The 23,373-nt window shown below is 36.5% G+C and overlaps 1 protein-coding gene and 1 pseudogene across 5 annotated transcripts in view; one reads left to right on the forward strand and one right to left on the reverse strand.

Moving 5' to 3' along the window:
- Positions 1 to 23,373, forward strand: part of LOC119512040 (WD repeat containing planar cell polarity effector) — a 521,497-nt gene that overhangs the window by 52,103 nt on the left and 446,021 nt on the right. The window lies entirely within an intron of this gene.
- LOC119512046 lies at positions 7,568 to 8,119 on the reverse strand (annotated as a pseudogene).

Here is a 23,373-nt window from a genome sequence, read left to right on the forward strand (position 1 = left end):
TGAGCCACCCTCTTTGCTCTCAGCAGAGACTACTACTTTTTCTTTTGGGGAACTAGCTCCAAGACAGCCTACGGTGCCAGTGGGGGATGAGCTCCAGGCCCCTGGCTGGGGAAACTTATAGTTCCTCGCTGTGATTCCAGATTGGTGTATGATGTGTGTCTGGTCACAATTGTTCCAGACTGTGCCTTGCTATTTACCAACAGCCCTAGAGGAATAACTAAATTTCACACCTTACCACGCTGCCATCTTGCCCTGCCCCTTCTTTGACCCATTCTGAGTTATGAGATAGGGGTCCCCTTCATTCTTTTGTATATGGATATCCAGTTCTCTCAACACTGTTTGTTGAAGAGACTATTTCCCAGTTGAGTGATCTTGGCAGCCTTGTCAAAAATCAGTTGGCCATAGATGTGAGGGTCTATTTCTAAACTCTGAATTTGATTCCATTAGTCTACGTATCTCTCCTTGGGCCAGTGCCATGCTGTTTTGACCATCGTAGCTTTGAAATAAGTTTTTAATGTCAGGAAGTGTGAGTCCACTGACTTCTTTTTTCTTTTTCAAGATGTTTTTAGCTATTTGGGGCCCTAACTTTTCCAAATAAATTTAATAAGTGGGTTTTCCATTTGTGCAAAGTAGGCTGTTGGAATTTTGATTGGGATTGCATTGAATGTATAAGTCCTTTTTTTTTTTTTTTTTTTCTATAAGTCCTTTTGAGTAGAATTGACATCTTAACAATATTTAGTCTTTCATTCCATGGGCATGGAATGTCCCTCCATTTATTTAGATCTTCTTTGACTTCTTGTAGCAAAAATTTGTAGGTTTCTGTGTATAAGTCTCTTACATCTTTGGTTAAATTTATTCCTAGGTATTTGATTCTCTTGGTTGTTACTGCAATGGAATTTTTTTCTTGATTTCTCCTCTGGTTGCTCATTGCTAGTGCAAGGAAACATGGCTGACTTTTGTGTGTTGATTTTGTACCCCACCACTTTGCCTGATTCATTTATTAGCTCTAGTAGCTTTGTTGTAGGTTTTTCTGGACTTTCTGTATATGGGATTATGTCATCTGCAAACAGGACAGTTTTGTTTCCTCCTGTCTCAGTTGGATGCCTTTTATTTTGTTTTCTTGCCTCATTGCTCTGACTAGAACTTCAGTATAATGTTGAATAACAGTGGTGACAATAGGCATCCTTGTCTTGTTCCTGATCTTAGAGGGAATGTTTTCAGTCTTTCTACTGTGCGTATGATGTTAGTAGTGGGCTTTTCATATAGACCTTTTATCATGGTGAAGAAATTTCCTTCTATTCCTATCTTTCAAAGAATTTTTATCAAGAAATGATGCTGGATTATGTCAAATGCCTTTTCTGCATCAGTTGAGATGATCATGTGTTTTTTACCCTTTGTTTTGTTAATGTGATTTATTACATTAATTGATTTTCTTATATTCAGCCACCCTTGCATACCTAGGATAATTCCTAGTTGATCATAGTATATAATTCTTTATTTTTTATTTTTATTTTTGATACATTTTTTATTGTGAAATTTACCATATATACAGAACAGTGATAATTTTCAAAATACAATTTAACAAGTAGTTAGAGAGCAAATTTCAAAGAATGTTATGGGTTACAGTTCCAGAATTTCAGTTATTTCCTTATTGTGATATGTAACATATATACTGAAGGATGATAACTTTCAAAGTACAATTTAACAAGTAGTTATATAGGTAATTTCAAAGAATGTTATGGGTTACAGTTCCACAGTTTCAGGTATAATTCTTTCAGCTGTATAATTCTTTTAATATGCTGTTGGATTTGATTTATATGGATTTTGCACATATTTTGCATATTATGAATATGCATCCCTGAATTCATAAGAGAAACTGATCTGAAATTTTCTTCTCTTGTAGTATCTTTAACTGGTTTTGGTGTTAGGATGATATTGGCCTCATAGAATGAGTTAGGTAGTTTTCCCTCCTCCTCAATTTCTTGAAACAGTTGAACAGGACTTATATTAATTCTTCTCAGAATGTTTGGTGGAATTCACCAGTGAAGCCATTTGGTCCTGGGATTTTCTTTGTTGGGAAGTTTTTTGATGACTCATTCAATCTCTTTACTTGTACTTGGTCTTTTGAGATCTGATATTTCTTCTAGAGCCAATGTAGGTCATTTATATGTTTCTAGGAATTTGTCCGTTTCATCTAGTTTGTCTAGTTTGTTGGCGTACTGTTGTTCATACTATCCTCTTATGATCCTTTTTTTATTTCTGTTCAGTCAGTAGTGATGTTTTCCCTCTCATTTCTGATTTTATATCTTTACATGATAATGTAGCTAAAGTCTTGTTCATTTTATTGCTCTTTTCATAGAACCAACTTTTGGTTGTGTTAATGCTCTCTATTGTTTTTTTTTTTAAAGGTTTTCAAAATAACATTCTTTTCAAACTTTTTAGTTAATAGTGTAATATAGAAAACTGAAAAACACAAGAAGCAAAGAACATAAAAGTCATCCAGAATCACAAGCAGTTTACAGTTTGACATATCCTTCTAGGTCCTGTTTGTATATATACATAACTAAGCATACATTTTTATGTGGTTGAGATCATACAGAATGTATCATGCTCTTTCAAGAATAGTTACCAATTCAAAGTTCCAAAGTCGTGAGAGTTGTGATAACCAAGAATACATGACACCAACTCAGTCAGGGAAAAAAATGTATTCCTGCTTTTCTTGGGGTCAAAAATTTCATAAAAGACAAAAATGGCAACAGGCCTTCATAAATATTGGCAGAGTTACAAGTACTGCATTCCTAATAATGCTCAATTAAAAAAACGAGAACTCATTAGATCTATATTGAAATATTAACAAGAAGGTATGTTTCCATCGAATTATTTAACAGTGTTTTCCTGTGGCACAGCCAAGAGATGCACACATACAATGTTTACATCAAAATGGAAATATGAACACATCTGCATACATCCCTCCACCTGCACTTCCTTCTACCTCTCTGCTGCCAACTTTATGATCAAGTCCTGGTACATACTGCTCAGAGGTGGTTTATCAATTCCATGTCAAAGATGCTTATTTATTTAACAAAAAGATATTTATAAATTTGTTAGTTCACTAGCTCTACCTTTTTATATACATTGTCATCTCAAGATATCTAAAAAGCTTAGATGTAGTGAAATAAAAATTAGCCTTATCCACAATAAACACAGGTATTTTATAAAAAATTCACATAGAAATATGGTTATAATCTAAAACTGTCTTCTAGATATAGAGATACTAGGACAGAGCCCTTTCCTTTGCCCTTCCTCTTCTTCCTCTTCCACCATTTCAGTAACTAAGTACAGAAATACGTCTGACTCTCAGAGGTAGATTAACCAATGTCACTCCAAAAAGACAGTCCTTCCTCTAAACTAATGCAAGGACATTTATATAGGGATTATTTTACCACCCCTATTTTCAGTATACTTTGGACATTAGGACTTGTCCTTTAATACACAGCCTATATAGAACAATGGTCAGACAATCTGAACTTGTCTGACAACTCGCCAGCAAAGAATCCTTTCCTCTGCACTTCCTTCCCAGCCCCCCCATCAGCATAATGTTCCAAGACATCTAGTTTAACAATGCCATTCCCCAAATATAGCCATTACTATATATTAACAAAAAATATTTAAATATTATTTTACACTCTCTACTTTTAACATATGTTGTATACTTTTTTAATGCATTTTTATTTTGTTTTATTTTATTTTGAAATAAATTCAAACTTACAGGAACAGTTGCAAAAACAATACAGACCCCATACACAGAACTCCAGCATACCCTGACCCCCTTTTAATGCATTTTTATTGTGAACTTTAACATATTTACATAACAGTGATAACTTTCAAAATATGATTTAATAAGTATTTAGAGAACATATTTCAAAGAATGTTATAGGTTATAGTTTGTTGTATACTTCTAAGCTTCTAGAAAAACTAGATGTTTCAAATAAGGACTTAAATTTGTCCACAATACAGAGAGTGGCACTGAATAAACCACACACATATAACAAAGGATGTAATCTGAAAGTGCCTTCTAAATAGGAACATTCTGTCCTAAAATTCTTCCCCTTCTCACCTCTATCTGTCAACCCAGGTGGTTACATCTGCAATGCTTAGAGAGGATTTTTTTTTTTTTTTTTTGCCATCAGGTTATTATTTATTAAATGTTAACTTTTGTTTTTTACTTATTTTTATTTCATCTAGTTTTTAACAGAATCAAAAATTAAAAACAACGCAGAACAAAAAACACCTTTCAAACTGAACAAAGCAAAGATTTAAGAAAAACAAATAACCTAAAGTAACTACTTTTTTCCCTCATCATGTTCCTAGCTTGCATTAATATGGTATCTTCAATGCATTTCATGAAAGAACATTTGCTTAGAGGGGATTTTAACACTTTTCTTCTACAAGTAAAATTATGTTGTTTTCCGAAGTCTTCCCTATGAATTTTAACACAAAATATATAAAATGTATTAGTTTATTAATTGTACTTCTTTCATACACTGACAACTTAGGACTCATTTGTTCATTATATACACTATATACACAATAAAGTAAAATAAAATGCACAGAACATATAGGATGATGGTTTATTTTGCCTAACTGTGGACTTAGTGGCATTGAGCCTTTAGCACGACTTTCTCCCTCTTCCCTGAAGCAGCCCAAACATAAGTTGTACTGCTCTGGAGGTGGTTTGACCATTCCATTTTCAAAAGGTATTTCATTTGAACTTTAACGAAACAATATCTACAAAAATTTCTGCTTTTAACATACTTTGTGCACTTTTAAACATCTAGAAACACTAGATGTTTCAAATAACGACATAAATTTCTCTGTTATATATACAGTAGTGTTGAATTAACTACACATGTAAACAATGGTTTTATCTGAAATTGTCTTCTAAATAGAAGCATTCTGGTGTTGAGCCCTTCATTTCTTCCGTTCTCTCCATCACAAACCCAGTGGATGAGTTACAGGCACATGTGTCACTTAGATGTGGTTTTACAATTTCATTTCCAAAATTCATTTTCAGAAGACAGCCTTTATGTGAATCTTAATACAAAGTGTACAAAATGTGCTAGTTTACTAACTGTACTTAGTCATACATTGGCAACCTCTTTAATATCTAGAGACTAGATATTATAAAATTAGGACTCATTTGTCCCATATATACACAATATATACAGTACAGCAAAGTTAAATGAATGTACATAACATACAGGGAAATGAATGATCAGAAATTTTCTAGTACACATTAGCAAAACAACTTTTGCAGTTTCTTCCCTCCCACTTCCTTGAAACCAGCAAAAAGTACAAAAGTACAATGTTCAGAGGTGGTTAACAGTTCAATTCCCAAAGACAATATTTCCCACCAAATTTTAAAAGCTATTTACAGTGTTATCCTCCTAACAACTCTCTATGGTTGACAATGCTAAGTACTTGTTAAAAATACCTCCTTTCGTTGTTCTGAAGTGCCTGACTTGTTAAAAGTAGAGGTAGTAAAAGAACACATTTTGAAAACATCTTTTTGTTAAAATTCATATGAAATATTGCGGGGGTTTTTTTGGCATGGTCAAACCACTTCTCTGAGTGGTACACATTTTGTGCACTGGTTTGGGGGAGGAGGGAGAAGGAAGTGCAAAGGGCTCTATACCAGTGTGTTTATAATGAGGCAAGATTAATCATCCCTATATTCATGCATTTAATTTTATTTTGCTGTGTATATAGTATGTATTATGGATAAACACATCCTAATTAATAACATCTAGTCTTCTAAATGTTAAAGAGGTTGCCAGTGTATGGTAAAAATAGAATTAGTAAACTAATACATTTTGTACATTTTGTGTTAAAATTTCTAGGAAAGATTGTCTTCTGAAATTTTGAGCATTCTAGCTCACAGGGTTGGTAGAGGAGAGATGAGGGAAGGGTTCTAGACCAGAATGTTCATATTTAGAGGACAGTTTCAGACACTTTCATATTTAGAAGATACTTTCAGATTATGACTGTTGTTACATGTGTGCAATTTATTCAGACTTCTCTGTATATAGTGGACAAACTAGTCCTTATTTGAAAAATCTAGTCTGTCTAGATGTTTAGAAGTGCCCAACGTATGTTGAAAGTAGAAGAAAGTAAAATATTACTCTGTAAATATTATTTTCCTCAAATTCATAGGAAATAGTATCTTTTCAAAATGGGATTGTTAAACCATCTCTGTGAGCAGTTCATTCAGTGGTTTGGAGGAGGTGGAAGGGAAGCAATTGCAAAAGGTAATATGTTAATGTGTTTGAACTTGGACAATTTCAGACAAAAGTTTTTCTGTATGTTCTGTGCATTTTCTTTAGCTGTTTAATTGTGTATGTAATGGACAAATGACTCCTAATTTTGCAATATGTAGTCTCTAAATAGTGAAAGAGGTTGTCAATGTGTGACAAAGTAGAGTTAGTAAAATTAGCATGTTTTGTATACTTTGTGTTGAAATTCATTGGAAAGCCTATCTTCTGTAAATGACTTTTGGGTATGAATTTGTTTAACCACCTGTAAGCATTACACTTGCCTGTATTTGTCTGCTGAACTGTTGGTGAAGAACAGGAAGTGAGGAGGGAAGGGTTCAAGGCCAAGATGGTCATGTTTAGGAAATACCTCATATTGTAACTATTGCTATGTGTGTGCGGTTTTATTTAACAATATAATATGTCATGTATTATATATATTATATTTTATATATTATATATGTTATTTGAAATATCTAGTCTCTCTAAATGTTTAGAAGTGCATGATTTGTTCTTTTACTACCTCTTCTTTTTTTTTTTAGTGTACCAAAATTTAATCATCCATAAAAGCGATAATTTAATCTGGCAGTAAAACACAAGAAGCAATATTAGAGTTGATTTAGTGTGTTATATATTTTAGCTTTGAAGCCATAGAAATCAGTTATCCCAGTTTTTTTTCCCTATAAAAGACCCATTTTTTCAAAGCATTGTGCACAGGCAATTTTAACTAGAATGTAATGACAGAATGATATTTCATAATTTTTAAAATATAAAATGAAGCCAATGACTCAGAAAAGTTATCTGCTGTAATGAGTTGAGGGGAAATTCCATAATCGATATCATTACAGATATAAATTATAATGGTTCAACTTTTTAGTGCTTGACAGGGAAGAATCGTGATAAAAAGGTCAATATGAAATCCTTTGATTATAGTAGCAATATCTAACATTTGAAATGCACCCATGCTCTTTTGTATAATCATATTAGAGCCAAGTATATTTATTTTCACATCTGTTACAACTGCAATTGCAAAGGAGAAATACTATTGTCTTATTTTCCAAGAGATACACATAGAGCAATTTTTTCTCCAGGGAATTTGTGCAAACCAATACAAGATCTAAATTCTTCACATAATATGTAAACAGGAGAAGCCTCTTCAGATTTATTTTTTGAAGTCTGGAATGCTGGCACTTTTCAATTAGGCAACAGTTCTTCATTCCTGTAATCTGGCTCAGAGCTGCTGCTTTACTGTGGGTCTAGAGCAGCAGACATGATTTCTTTTTAGGCTACTTCTTTTCCACTGGTGTTTTTCTGTTTGTCTGACCAGATCATAAAATATCTCATTAACATTAATCTTTGACTTTGCAGAAGATTCTAAAAAAGGCACAGTTACACCACTGGCTTTCTAAATTCTGACCCTGTTCTTTGCCAACTACTCGCTCATCTTCCAGGTCACATTTATTGCCAACCCAAATCATTGGAACATCTTCTGTGTCCTTAACCTATAAAATCTGTTCCCTCAGGTCCTGTAAGTCATTAAATGTAGACTGAGCTGTAATAGAATATACTAGTGCAAACCCTTGGCCATTCTTCATATATAAATCCCTCATCGCTGTAAATTGTTCTTTCCCTGCTGTATCCAGGATTTCGAGCATACACTGTTGGCAATCTACTTCAACTTGCTTTCTTTAGGAATCATCTATCTTTAGATCATATTTTTCAACAAAAATTCCCTGAACAGATTGAACAGTCAAAGCAGGCTTGCCCATGCCTCCTGAACCAAGGACCACTAGCTTGTACTCACGCATGGCGTGGTCTGTTTAAATACTGACAATCCCCCCGGTCCGGCACCTCCACTACCTCTACTTTTAACGTAAGTCAGGTACTTCAGAACATCTAGGAAGAGGAGATATTTCAAAAAAGTACTTAACATTGTCAACTATATATAGAGTAGTGAGGAAAAAATAGGCACACAAAAAAATGGTTATAATATGGAAATATTTTCTAAATATGACCAGTCTAGCATGGAACCTTCTTCTCTTCCTTTTGTCAGCCTTCTGCTCCATGTCCTCCAACCAACAGAACAATCTGTAGATGTATGTTGCTTCCAGAGGCAGTCTGAATTCTATTTCAAAGTCATGTCTTTGAAATAGAACTTCTGTCCGTGATTTTTTTTTTTTTTTTTTTTAACAAATGTTCATTAAAAGACGTGACTTTCTAACTCTAACATACATTGGCAACCTCTGCATCTAGAAAGCTTAGATGTAGCAAAAGTTTTCTTTTAAAAGGTTGGGGGCAAAGTTGCTTTTTCATGTTATATACCCGGGCTTTCCATAAATGGCCAGCAAATCTTCCGAAAGGGTGAGAGGGGCACTTCTTACTGGACAAATGTGGCATGTTAGTCTACTATTTCTCTCTTACAATATCAAGCAAGTTCTGGTAGAATGAAGACAAACCACCCAGTGGCCCGCCAGCTGATCTACCCATTGTTGTCCAGTGCTCTGCTCACCTTCCAGGCCCATGAAGGCCTTTGTTGGTTCTTGGCAGAACGAGGTGGCATATCGTCCAACTGGGACAGAGTGATCACACCAGGTCCTGAATCTGCACAGCTCCGTGGCCTGAAGAGATCTCTGCTGAACTTGGGTCCATGCAGGCCTGCCTTCTGGGCCCTCAAGTTCCCTGGCAGCCCTCTGTGGCATTCGGGGAGTTTCCATTCCTCTCTCCCTGCCATGCATGCCTCCCGAACTGGGCGGCCTGTGGGATCAAGACTCAAGAGGGGCTGCTGCTGTCATCAAGATGTCATGGAGGAGGAGAAGGCAGGGTTCTGCCACTGCCTCAGGGCCTGGACCAGGCCCGTAGGCAGTTGCCATGAGAGCTCTGGTCTCCACAGGGCAGGGGCCACAGGCTGCCTCTGGGGCCCCCCAACTCAAGCACTGGAAGGGGCGAAGGGCCTGTGGAATGCCCATACTCTCTGCCGGAACTCTGTTTTTTTTTTTTTTTTTTTTCTATTTCATATGTTTCTGCTCTAATCTTTCCTTCTTTCTTTTTACTTGCTTTAGGATTAGTTTGCTGTTCTTTTTCTAGTTTCTCCAGCTGTGCATTATGTCTTTGATTTAGCTGCTGCTTCTTTTAATGTATGCATTTAGGGCTATAAATCTCCTACTCAGTAATGCCTTCACGGCATCCCATAAGTTTTGATATGTACTCGTTTTCATTCCTCTCAAGACATTTACTGATTTTCCTTGCGGTTTCTTCTTTGACCCACTGTTTGTTAGACTGTGTTATTTAACTTCCATGTATTTGCGTATTTTCCAGTTTTCTGCCTGTTACTGATTTCCAGCTTCATGTCATTATTGTTAGAGAAGATGCTTTGTATGATTTCCATCTTTTAAAATTTATTGGGCTGTTTTATGACCCAACTTGTGGTCTATCCTGGAGAATGATCCATGTGCACTTGAGAAGAATGTATAGCCTGCGTTTTTGGGGTGCAATATGTCCGTTAAGTCTCATTCTCTGTTTCCTCGTTGATGTTCCAAGATATTCTATGTATTGATGAGAAATGGTGTATTGGAGGCTTCAGCTATTATTGTGGAAGTATCTATTTCTCCTTTCAGTTTTGCCAGTGTTTGCCTCAGTTTTTTGGGGCACTGTGGTTAGATGCATAAATATTTATGATTGTTATTTTTTTCTTAGTGTATTAACCCTTTTATTAATATATAATGTCCTTTGTCTCTCCTAACAGCTTTTGAGTTGAAGTTATTTTTTCTGATTTTAGTTTAGCTACCCATGCTCTCTTGCTTTCTATTTGCATGTATTATCTTTTCCATCATTTCACTTTCAGCCTGTTTGTGTCTTTGGGTCTAAGGTGAGTCTCTTGTAAACAATGTATAGTTGGATCATGCTTTTTTTTTTTTTTTTTTTTTAAATCCATTCTGCCAATCTGTGTCTTTTGATTGGGAAGTTTTAATCCATTAACATTCAGTGTTATTACTGTAGAGGCAGTTCTTACTTCAGCCATTTTGTCCTTTGGTTTTTGTATGTCATAGCTTTTGTGTCTTTTTTTTCCTTTATTGCAGCTTCCTTTCCTGTATAGTTAATATTTTGTGATGTATCTGACTAATCCCTTTCTTATTTCTGTTTCTGTATGTTTTAAAAATACTTTCTTTGTGGTTACTATGGGGTTTGTATTATACAACCTACATCTGTAACATATTAATTTGAAAAGATACCAACTTAGCTGCAATAGCATACATGTTGTTTGCTCCCATATCTCTCTGTTTCCCCTCTGTATATTGTTTTTGTCCTACATTACCTCTTTATATTTTGCCTGGTCATTATCAGGAAATAGAATTTTTCCTGTTCATTTGTATTCTGAGTCTTATAGGAATTAAAGAGTAGAGTTATGTATTGAGGGTATAGTACTATTGGGTTTTCTTTTTTTTTTTTTAATCTTCATTTTATAGAGATATATTCACATACCACACAGTCATACAAAACAAATCGTACATTCAATTGTTCACAGTACCATTACATAGTTGTACATTCATCACCTAAATCAATCCCTGACACCTTCATTAGCACACACACAAAAATAATAAGAATAATAATTAAAGTGAAAAAGAGCAATTGAAGTAAAAAAGAACACTGGGTACCTTTGTCTGTTTGTTTGTTTGTTTCCTTCCCCTATTTTTCTACTCATCCATCCATAAACTAGACAAAGTGGAGTGTGGTCCTTATGGTTTTCCCAATCCCATTGTCACCCCTCATAAGCTCCATTTTTATACAATTGTCTTCGAGATTCATGGGTTCTGGGTTGTAGTTTGATAGTTTCAGGTATCCACCACCAGCTACCCCAATTCTTTAGAACCTAAAAAGGGTTGTCTAAATTGTGCGTAAGAGTGCCCACCAGAGTGACCTCTTGGCTCCTTTTGGAATCTCTCTGCCACTGAAGCTTATTTCATTTCCTTTCACATCCCCCTTTTGGTCAAGAAGATGTTCTCCGTCCCACGATGCCAGGTCTACATTCCTCCCCGGGAGTCATATTCCACGTTGCCAGTGAGATTCACTCCCCTGGGTGTCTGATCCCACGTAGAGGGGAGGGCAGTGATTTCACCTTTCAAGTTTGCTTAGGTAGAGAGAGAGGGCCACATCTGAGCAACAAAGAGGCATTCGGGAGGAGGCTCTTAGGCACAGTTATAGGGAGGCCTAGCCTCTCCTTTGCAGCAACCGTCTTCCCAAGGGTAAAACCTATGGTAGAGGGCTCAACCCATCAAACCACCAGTCCCCTATGTCTATGGTCATGTTAGCAACCATCGAGGTGGGGTAGGCCAATATCCCTGCATTCTCCACAGGCTCCTCAAGGGGGCACTACATATTTTTTTCCTTTTTTTTTTTTTTTAACTTTTTTTTTCTTTTTTAAATCAACTGTATGAAAAAAAAAATTAAAAAAAAACACAAAAAACAAACATACAATAAAAAAACATTTCAAAGAGACCATAACAAGGGAATAAGAAAAAGACAACTAACCTAAGATAACTGCTTTACTTCCAACCTGTTCCTACTTTACCCCAAGAAAGTTACATAATATAGCAACATTTCTGTGAACTTGCTCCTACCATATCCATCAGAAATTAACAGACCATAGTCATTCCTCGGCATCCCCAGAACATTAAATAGCATATCTGTTCTTCTTGGATTACTGTTCCCCCTTCCTTAATTGCTCTCTATTGCTAGTTCTATTGGGTTTTACATTTACCCTTTTAGTTACCCTTACTGAAGAGCTTCACTTTTTCACACTACTCCAAGCTGCTGTCTCCTGTTTTTTCCTTTCAACCTGAAGCACTACCTTTAATATTTCTTGTGGGGCAGGACTTTGGTTGATGAACTCTCCCAGTTTCTGTTTATCTGTGAATATTTTAAACTCTCCTTCTTTTTGAAGGACACTTTTGCCTGATAATGAATTTTTGGATGGTAGTTTTTCTCTTTCAGTACCTTAAATATATCATACCTCTGCCTCCTCACCTTCATGATTTCTGATGAGAAATTGGCGTTTAGTCTTATTGAGGATCCCTTGTATGAGATGAATTGCTTTTCTTTTGGCTGCTTCCAAAATTCTCTCTTTATCTTTGGCATTTGACATTCTGATTAGTATATGTTTGGAGTAGGCCTGTTGGAGTTTATTCTGGAATATGTTGTGCTTCTGGGCATGCGTATTTATGTCTTTCATAAGAGTTGGGAAATTTTCAGCCATTATTTCCTCAAATATATATATATTTTCCATGCACATCTTTATTTTATTGTTCATCTAACCATCCGTCCACTGGATAAAGGGGGTGTCAGTCACAAGGTTTTTACAATCACACAGTCATAAGATGAAAGCAGTATAGTTATACAACCATTATCAAAGATCAAGGACTACTGGGTTACAGTTCAACAATTTCAGGCTGTTCTAATACACTAAAATCTAAAAAGAAATATCTATATAATGATTCAGTAGTCATAAACATTTGTTAAATCCTAACTTCTTAGTTACAACTCCTCCCTCTTGTTTCATCATTCTCTCTATCTTCAGGGATATCTGGGCAATGACCATTCTTCTTCATGCTGAAAAAGGGTGTTGACATTATGAGGTAGAGGAATGAAAAACTGGTTGATGTTCTTGGAGAGACTGGTACCTCTGGGTTTCAGGGCTTATCTGGCATAGGAACAATCTGAAGGCTTTAAGTTTCTGGAAAAAGAACTTAATAAGTAAAGCTTTTATAGAGTCTTAGATAGAGCCCAGGGTATTCTTTAGGGTTTTCAGGAGTACTGTTGGTCGGGGCTTGGCGTACTATGGCAATTTGCAATATCTGGCTGAAACTTGCATAAGAGTAACCTCCAGAATGACCTCTCAACTCTGTTTGAAATCTCTTACCCCTGGAACCTTATTTTGTTACATTTCTTTTCCCCCTTTTGGTCAAGAAGGCATTTTCAATCCCATGATGCCAGGGCCAAGCTCATCCCTGGAGTCATGTCCCACTTTACCAGGGAGACTTAGACCCCTGGAAATCATGTCCCACATAGAGGGGGAGGGAAGTGAGTTTATTTGCAGAGTTTGGCAGAGAGAAAGAGAGAGAGAGAGAGGGAGGGAGGGAGAGAGCGCGAGCGCGCTTGCCCATCTGAGCAACAAAAGAGGTCTTCTGGGGGTAACTGTTAGGCATGATTATAAGGAGGCTTAGCTTTGCCATTTCATAAATAAGTTCTATAAGTTCAAGCCTCAAGACCAAGGGCTTGGCTTATTTAATTGGGGGTCCCTAATGCTTGAGAGAATATCAGGAATTCCTCATGTGGGGAAGTTTAATAGTTCCACATTTTTTCTCCAGTCTCTCAAAGGTATTTGTAAATAGTTTTTTATTTTCTGCCCAAATTACTCTGGAATGTATCAGTGTATTATATTAACCTGTACAGAATAACGAGATCTCATTCCCTCTTCTAGTTTCCATGTAATTATGTTATTTAAATAAACTGACCAGACAGATTAAGTTAATGTGCTACAGGAAATTGAAATTTTGGACAAAATAGACATCTCTTCCTTTGGTCTCACATAGAAGTTGAAGTTTTAAAATACAGAAAATATCATCCTTTATCCTGTATTCTGATTTATCTTAGTCCTAACCAGATCAGCTTCATTCATATCTCTTATTGAAGTCTGACCTCCTTTTCAGCTTCTCTAACAGCTGATGTATGGAGTAATGCTAACTTTCAAAGCTGCAGAACTGTAACTCTGAGTCTCAGATGTCACACAGATAGCCAAAGTTCCAGGGAACTACTAGGTTATACACAAAGAGCACAGCATCTCAGAATTTAGAAATAGCAGTTAAAACTCAGGAATAGATGTGACTGCTCTAGGAGCTGACAAGCTAGGCCCTAATTTTCTTACAAGCATTTTCTAAATGAAGCTATTTTTAGAAATAAAAACATTTGACAGTTGACTTATATTGGGGTCATCAGCTACCAATCATAGCAGAAGTTTGGCCCTGTCTCACCTTTACACATTTCCCAGGGCTATGTTATTTACCAGGTAGGACACAATTTACATGCTTGCCTTGCTTCTCTCTCTCTCTCTCTCTCTGTCTGTCTTTTAAAAAAAACGGTTTTGTTCACACACCATACAGTCAATCCTAAATATACAATCAGTGGCCCTTGGTATAATAAAGTTATGCATTCACCACTACAGTCAATATTAGGCCATTCTCATTTCTTCTGAAGGAAAAAAAATTTCAAACTCTTTAAATCTCTCTATTTTTGACATTTAGCTTTGATATATTGCCTTTGTTACCAATAATGAAAGAATATTAAATGCTACTGTAACTGTAGACCTTCGTTTACATTAATTGTATTTTTTCCATATAACACCCTATTAACACCTTGTGAGAGTGCTGTATGTTTGTTCTAGGTTCATGTAAAAACTCTTTTCCATTTATACAATTAACCACCATCATTGTGAACTCTGGGTTTCGCTAAGTTATACGGTCCCCGTTTTTATCTTCCCGCTTTCCTTCTGGTGACATGCATAACTCCAGCCTTCCTCTTTCAACCATACTCACACACCACTTAGTAAATTCCGCTTACAATATTGCACTATTTATTTCCAAATCTTTACAATGAATGTTACTGAACATTCTGTACTCCTTAATTATCGATTGCCCAATCTCTGCCCACTTCCTATCTCCTGATAACCTTTGATCTCGGATTTAATTCTCAGAGTTTGCTCATTATAGTTAGTTTATATTAGCGTGGCCATAAAATATTTGCCCTTTTGTTTCTGGCTTATTTCACTCAATGTAATGACTTCAAGGTTCATGTACCTCATTGCATGCCTCATGACTTCATTCCTTTCTGCAGCTGCACAATATTCCATCGTATGTATATATGAATATTCCATCATTTGTATACACCATATTCATATATACATACGATGGAATATTGTGCGGCTGCGCATCAGTGCAGCTCATCAATTGATGGACCTTTGGACCACCTCCATTAATTGACAATTGTAAATAATGCTGCCATAAATATCAGTGTCTATTTGTATCCCTGCTTTCAGTTCTTCCAAATATATACCTAGTAACAGGATTGCAGGATCATATGGCAACCCGATACTTAGCCTCCTGTGGAACCATCACATTGCCCTCCAAAGAGGTTGCACCATTCTTCTTCCCTACCAACACTGAATAGGTATACCTCTCTTTCCACATCTTCTCCAGCACTTCTGTCTTTCTGTTTATGTTTTAAAGTTTTGTTCACACACCATAAAATGTATCCTAAGTGTACAATCACTGGCTTCTGGTATAATCACATAGTTATGCATTCACCATCACAATTTGTATGAGAACATTTCCATTTTTTCTGTAATGAAAGAAGAAAAGAAGGAAAAAAGGAAAAAGAAAAAAGAAAAAAAAAATCCCATACTCCCCTCCTCCCTTTCCCCTCACTGATATTTAGCTTTGGTATATTGCCTTTGTAACAGTTAATGGAAGAATATTATAATGTTACTGTTAACTACAGAACCTAGTTTGCATTAATTGTATTTTTTCCATATACCATCCCATTTTTAACACCCTGCAGTGGTGAATACATTTGTTCTTGCTCATGTAAAAACTTTAGTTTTTTCTGAGTTATACAGTCTCAATTTTTATCCTCTTGCTTTCCTTCTGGTGTTATACATGCCCCTAGACTTCCTCTTTCTACCATACTCACATTCAGCTTTGCTCATTATACTTACAATATTGTGTTACCATCACACAGTATTGTGCTATCCATTTCTGATCCTTTGCAATAAATCTTGTTAAACATTTTATACTCCTTGAGCATCAAATGCCCAATCTCCGTCCTCTTTCTATCTCCTGATATCCTGTGTTCTCAAATTTAGCTCTCAGAGTTTGCTCATTATAGTTAGTTCATATTAGTGAGATCATACAGTATTTATCCTTTTGTTTCTGGCTAATTTCGCTCAACATAATGTCTTCAGGGTTTGTCCATGTTGTTCCATGCATCATGACTTTATTTCATCTTACAGCTGTATAATATTCCATCATATGTATATGACACAGTTTGTTTATCCACTTCTCAGTTGATGGACATTTGGGCTGTTTCCATCTATTGGCAATTGTCAATAATGCTGCTATAAACATTGGTGTGCAAATGTCTATTCATGTCTCTGCTTTTAGTTCTTCTGAGTATATACCTTGTAAAGGATTGCTGGATCATATGGCACTTCTATATGTTGCTTCCTGAGGAACTGCCAAACTGCCTTCCAGAGCGGTTGCACCATTATTCTACATTCCATCCAGAAGTGAATAAATGTATCTGTTTTTCCACATCCTCTCCAAAACTTGGAGTTTTCCTGTTTGCTTAATAGCAGCCATACTAGTAGGTGTGAAATGATATCTTATTACGCTTTTGATTTGCATTTCCCTAATAGCTAGGAAATTTGACCATTTTTTCATATGCTTTTGCTATTTGTATTTTCTCTTTAGAAAAGTGTCTATCCATGTCTTTTGCCCATTTTTTAATTGGGTTGTTAGTCTTTTTGTTGTTGAGTTGTAGGATCTCTTTTATATATTCTGGATGTTAAACCCTTATCTGACATGTGCTTTCAAAATATTGTCTCCCTTGCATAGGTTGACTTTTTACTTTTCTGACAGAGTCCTTTGATGTACAAAAGTAATCAGTTTTGAGGAGATCTCATGTATCTGTTTCCTCTTTCATTGATTGCACTTTGGGTGTAACGTCTAGGAAACCACCTCCTACTGCAAGATCTTTAATATATTTCCCTACATTGTCCTTTAAAGGTTTTATGGTCTTAGCTCTAATGTTTAGGTCTTTGATCCATTTTGAGTTAATTTTTGTATAAGGTGTGAGACAAGGGTTCTCTTTCATTCTCTTGCATATGGATATCCAGTTCTGCAAGCACCATTTTGTGAAGCGCTGTTTTGTCCCAGGTAAGTGGACTTGGCCCCCTTATCAAAAATCAATTATCCGTAGATGAGAAAGTCTATTTCTGAACTCTCAATTCTGTTCCATTGGTCAGTATTTCTGTCTTTATGCCAGTACCATGCTGTTTTGACCACTGTAGCTTTGTAATATGTTTTAAAGTCGGGTAGTGCGAGACCTCCCACTTCATTTTTCTTTCTCAAGATGTTTTTAGCCATTTGGAGCACCCTTCCAAATAAATTTGGTTATTGGTTTTTCTATTTCTGCAAAGTAAGTTATTGGGATTTTGATTGGTATTGCATTGAACCTATAAATCAATTTAAGTAGAATTGCCATCTTAACTATATTTAGTCTTCCAATCCATGAACATGGTATGCCGTTTTATTTATTTAGGTCCTCTAAGATTTCTTTTAGCAATGTTTTGTTATTTTCTGTGTATAGGTGTTCTATGTCCTTGGTTAAATTTATTCCTAAATATTTGATTCTTTTGGTTGCTATTGTAAATGGAATGTTTTTCTTGATTTCCTCCTCAGATTGTTTATTACTTGTATATAGAAACACTACTGATTTTTGTGTGTTGCTCTTGTATCCTGCCACTTTGCTGTACTCATTTATTAGCTCTAGATTTTTCACATACAAACAGTGAAAGTTTTACTTCTTCCTTTCCAATTTGGATGCCTTTTATTTCTTTTTCTTGCCTAATTGCTCTATCTAGAACTTCCAGCACAATGTTGAACAACAGTAATGACAGTGAGCATCCTTGTCTTGTTCCACAACTTGGAAAGATTTCAGTCTTTCCCCATTGAATATGATAGTTGTGGGCTTTTCATGTATTCCTTTTTTTTATGTTCAAAAGTTTCCTTTTATTCCTATTCTTTGAAGTATTTTCATCAGGAAAGGGTGCTGCATTTTGTCTAATGTCTTTTCTGCATCAAGTTTAGATGATCATGTGGTTTTTCTCCTTGATTTATTGATGTGGTATATTACATTAATTGATTTTCTTGTGTTGAACCAGCCTTGCAAACCTGGAATAAAACCCACTTGGTCATGGTGTATAATTCTTTTAATGTTCTCCTGGATTCACTTAGTGAGTATTTTGTTGAGGAGTTTTGCATCTGTGTTTATTAAAGAGATTGGTCTGTAATTTTCTTTTCTTCTAGTATCTTTGTCTGGCTTTGATATTAGGGTGATATTTACTTCATAGAATGAATTAGGTAGCTTTCCTTCCTCTTCGGTTTTTTTGAAGAGTTTGAGCAGGATTGGTAGTAATTGTTTCTTTTTTTAAAATTTTAATTTTTATTGAGATTGTTCACATACCATACAATTGTCCAAAGATCCAAAGTGTACAATCACTTGCCCCCGGTACCCTCATACAGCTGTGCATCCATCACCACAATTAATTTTTGTTCAATTTTTAGAAGCTTTTCATTACTCCAGGCAAGAAATAAAGAGGGGGGAAAAAAAAAGGGAGAGGAAACTCAAATCCTTCCATATCCCTAACCACCTCCCCTCCATTGTTGACTCGTAGTATTGATGTAGTATATTTGTTACTGTTAATGAAAGAACGTTGAAATACTACTGACTGTAGTGTATAGTTTGCAATAGGTATATATATTTTTCCCTATATGTCCCTCTATTATTAACTTCTAATTGTATTGTCATACATTTGTTCTGGTTCATGGAAGAGATTTCTAATATTTGTACAGTTAATCACAGACATTCCCCACCATAGGATTCAGTTTTTTTTTTCCCTAAAACTACAGCCTTTTATTTATTTATTTTGAAATAAATTCAAAGTTATAGGAACAGTTGCAAAAAAATACTAACCCCATACACAGAATTCCATCATACCGTGACCCCCCTCCCCCGATAGCCCAATCCAACTTTAACCTGCTGTCACATTGCTATTTCTTTCCCTCCCTCCCTCCCTCCCTATCTATCATCCATCATCTATTGCTCTGTCTTCTTTTTTTTTTTTTTATGATTGATTTTTTATTACCAGATTAACTGATTTACATTTTGAAAGCTTACCACTGGACAGTGTACAAATATATAATTTATAGCTGGTTTAAATATGGCACTTATGGTCATTCAAAAAGAAGAGTTAAGATGAAACCCTTAGGCATGTAGCTAACCCACTAGGCTGTTGCAGTGTGAAAATCAGACGTGCCTGAGAGAACCTTCTCCAGGAACCTAACCCAATTCTTTTTTTTTTTTTTATCTTCATTTTATTGAGATATATTCACATACCACGCTGTCATACAAAACAAATCGTACATTCGATTGTTCACAGTACCATTACACAGTTGTACATTCATCACCTAAATCAATCCCTGACACCTTCATTAGCACACACACAAAAATAACAAGAATAATAATTAAACTGAAAAAGAGCAATTGAAGTAAAAAAGAACACTGGATACCTTTGTCTGTTTGTTTGTTTGTTTCCTTCCCCTATTTTTCTGCTCATCCATCCATAAACTAGACAAAGTGGAGTGTGGTCCTTATGGCTTTCCCAATCCCATTGTCACCCCTCATAAGCTCCATTTTTATACAGTTGTCATCGAGATTCATGGGTTCTGGGTTGTAGTTTGATAGTTTCAGGTATCCACCACCAGCTACCCCAATTCTTTAGAACCTCAAAAGGGTTGTCTAAAGTGTGCGTAAGAGTGCCCACCAGAGTGACCTCTTGGCTCCTTTTGGAATCTCTCTGGCACTGAAGCTTATTTCATTTCCTTTCACATCCCCCTTTTGGCCAAGATGTTCTCCGTCCCACGATGCCAGGTCTACATTCCTCCCCGGGAGTCATATTCCATGTTGCCAGGGAGATTCACTCCCCTGGGTGTCTGATCCCACGTAGGGGGGAGGGCAGTGATTTCGCCTTTCAGGTTGGCTTAGCTGGAGAGAGAGGGCCACATCTGAGCAATGAAGAGGCATTCGGGAGGAGGCTCTTAGGCACAATTATAGGGAGGCCTAGCCTCTCCTTTGCAGCAACCGTCTTCCCAAGGGTAAAACCTATGGTAGAGGGCTCAACGCATCAAACCACCAGTCCCCTGTGTCTGTGGTCATGTTAGCAACCGTTGAGGTGGGGTAGGCCAATACCCCTGCATTCTCCACAGGCTCCTCAAGGGGGCTCTACATATTTTTTTCCTTGTTTTTTTTTTTTTGTTTTTAACTTTTCCCTTTTTTTAAATCAAAGATTTCACTGATCTCAGCAGTTCCACGTTTTCATGAGTGTTTTATGAAGTATGCCCAAAGTCAGAGTGCTCTGTGGTGTCCAGTCCACGCAGTTCCTGGCTTTCTACCTACTTTCCTGGAGGAGTAACTAAAACATACAGCTCACCAGTCCGCCATCTTGCCCCGCCTTGTTCCCCAATAATTGTTTCTTGAATGCTTGGTAGCATTCACATGTGAAGCCATCTGGTCCTGGACTTTCTCCTGAAATATTTTTAATGCCCCCTTTCCCATTTTCTTCTCCTTCTGGGAGTCACAAGGTGTGTTTGTGCACTTCATGCTCTCACTGAAGCTCCTGAGATACTGCTTAATTTTTTCTCTTCTTTTCTCTGTTCTTCTGAGTGTATGATTTTGATTGTATTGTCTTCTAGTTCACTGATTCTTTCTTCTGCCTGTTCAGATATTCTGTTGTATGCCTCTAGTGTATTTTTAATCTCTATATTTGCCTTTCATTCCTCTAATTTCTGTTATGTTACTTTTTTAACTTTGCAGTATTACCTTCTGCTCACACATTGTCTTCTTAATATCTTTTAGTTCTTTAGCCACTATTAATTTATTTTTATCCATATTTTCCTTCATCTCCTTGAATTGATTTAGGAAATTTGTTTGAACTTCTTTGATAATTTTTCCAAATTCTGTGTCTCCACGAAAGTTTTAATTTGTTTCCTTGACTGAGCTATATCTCCCTGTTTCTTAGTATGGCTTGTACTTTTTGGCTGATGTCTGGTCATCTGATGATTTTGATGTGTTAATTCTGAGGATTAGTTTCTCCTTCTTGTCTTGGGTTGTATTGTAGATTGGCTATATGTTAAGGTTCTGCTTTGATGCTTGGTTGAAGTTATGCTGGACTGTTAGAGTAGCCCATGTTTATCTGGTCAGATTTTCTCACCTCTTTTGCATGTTGTTCTTGCCTTTGATATATGGTATGATTTTGAAGATTGCACTATTTGTGGTATTGTTTCATCCACAAGTGAAAGCTTCCTTTCTTTGTTCTTTCTCCGGGAATCTTGATCTGTTCTGTTTGTTTTTTGTGCAGACTTTTCTCCCCACCTCCTATGAATTCTTTAAATTCTCTCCCTCTCTCAGTGTCCCCTTTCATTATACTTTTCAGTTATGGGACCTATCCTGCTTACAACAGTTCAGCCCCCCTCCCCCCCCCCCAGCCTTTTTGTTTTTGCTTGTTTTTCTGTGAGGCTTTTCTTTTTTTGGTTACTTTCCTGTTAGCGTATCCCACCTTGGGGAGCCAGATGGGATCAATCCAGAAAGGTCTGTTTTTCCTTGAGGTAATCCAGCACTCAGAGGCTGAGCTGAGTGTGTGCATCTCTTGCCAACAGTTCTGCTGTGGTCTCTTCTTTTTCTTCTTGGGGGTGCTTTTGTATGTGGCATTCCTCAGCCACTTTTGTTCTGCCCTAGGTCTCTGTGTACTTGGTTTCCTGTGCCTGGATATGCCTGGGGTTCTAACTCACTGCTGTGAGTGGCTCTGTGGTCTGCATCCACATCAGGAGGGGCCTGTGCTCTGCTGCCTCTGTGTGACCCTTAATCTACCTGGGACTGAGTGAGCAAGAGGGGTCCAGACTGGCAGGTCTAGGATGTAAATCTCCTACCTGTTTTTGGTGCCTTAATTTTTCTTTTTCATCAGTTCAGCACTTGTGGATTCCTTTTCCAGTCTTTGTCATACTCCAGATTTCCAAGCAAGCAGTATTTGTCCTTTTATTAGTTGTTTCTGAGGGGAGACATTTCCATGGGATGTCGTATGTCACTATGTTGATGACATCACCTAAGACACTGACTCTTGAGGGATGATGGATATATTGGCACTGGGTCAGTTAGATTATATGGAGCGCTGTGGAGGAGTTGAGTCCAATGGTACAAAAGTGAGTGGTTCCAGGGACTTCGGGTCCTGGGTGTATGGTGTAGGATCTTCACAATGTCTTGTGCCCTTCAGTTTTCCTCTGGAGCCTGATTCTGTGAGCCTCCATTGATTTTGTGATCTACCCAGTTTCTTTTCAATATATGTCTTTTCTGCTAAAGTTAACTGGAGTTGGTTTCTGTTGTTTATAATTTTAGAAAACAAGAACTAGGAGAAGAAGTGATAAAGTACATGCTTCTGTTTCTAGGTGGATGATCATTATCAAGTTTAATAGGAGAAAATCAAGTATATGTATTATAAGTAGGAAAAGTAGAAACAATGCTGAAATAATTTAGTTTGCTAATAGACTATGTGAATTAATTTATGGGATAGTAATGATAAGTATGACTACATCATTTTGAAGCATCTTTCCCCTTATAGTCACATGTTCAAGAATATCCTTTGAATATTTAAAAGTATTCTGGCAAGTTAAAACATGAGCTGTTTCCAGTAATGGTGGAGTAGCTCGTATCAAACTAATCCTCCTGCAGAAATCCAATATAAATTCTGGACAAAATACAAAAAAACACCAACCCAAATTTGAAGGCATCAGAGAGTGACCATAAGTAGGCAGAAATTGAAGAAGAGTCAATACTTGAAAAGAGGGAGTAACACTGCATAAAAGAAAATGAGATTTTATTGCCAGCAGACCTGGACTACGAGAGAATTCTTTGGGCTGAACAGAAAAGATAGCAGATGGAAACTTGGATTTTCAGGAAAGAATGAAGAGTACCAGAAATGGTAAATATTAAATATATTTATTTTTTCCAAATTAAAAAAAAATACACATGGCTGTTTAAGGCAAAAATTATAACATGGTATTGTAGGTTTGTGGCATATGTAAATTAATACATATAATGATTATAGAATAAAATTTGGCAAGGGGAATTGCAAAGTTCACACATTTTACATGAAGTGGTAAAATATTAACTCTCAGTAGACTGT

Source organism: Choloepus didactylus, chromosome 17, assembly GCF_015220235.1.
Source record: "Choloepus didactylus isolate mChoDid1 chromosome 17, mChoDid1.pri, whole genome shotgun sequence".
Classification (NCBI taxonomy): Eukaryota; Metazoa; Chordata; class Mammalia; order Pilosa; family Megalonychidae; genus Choloepus; species Choloepus didactylus.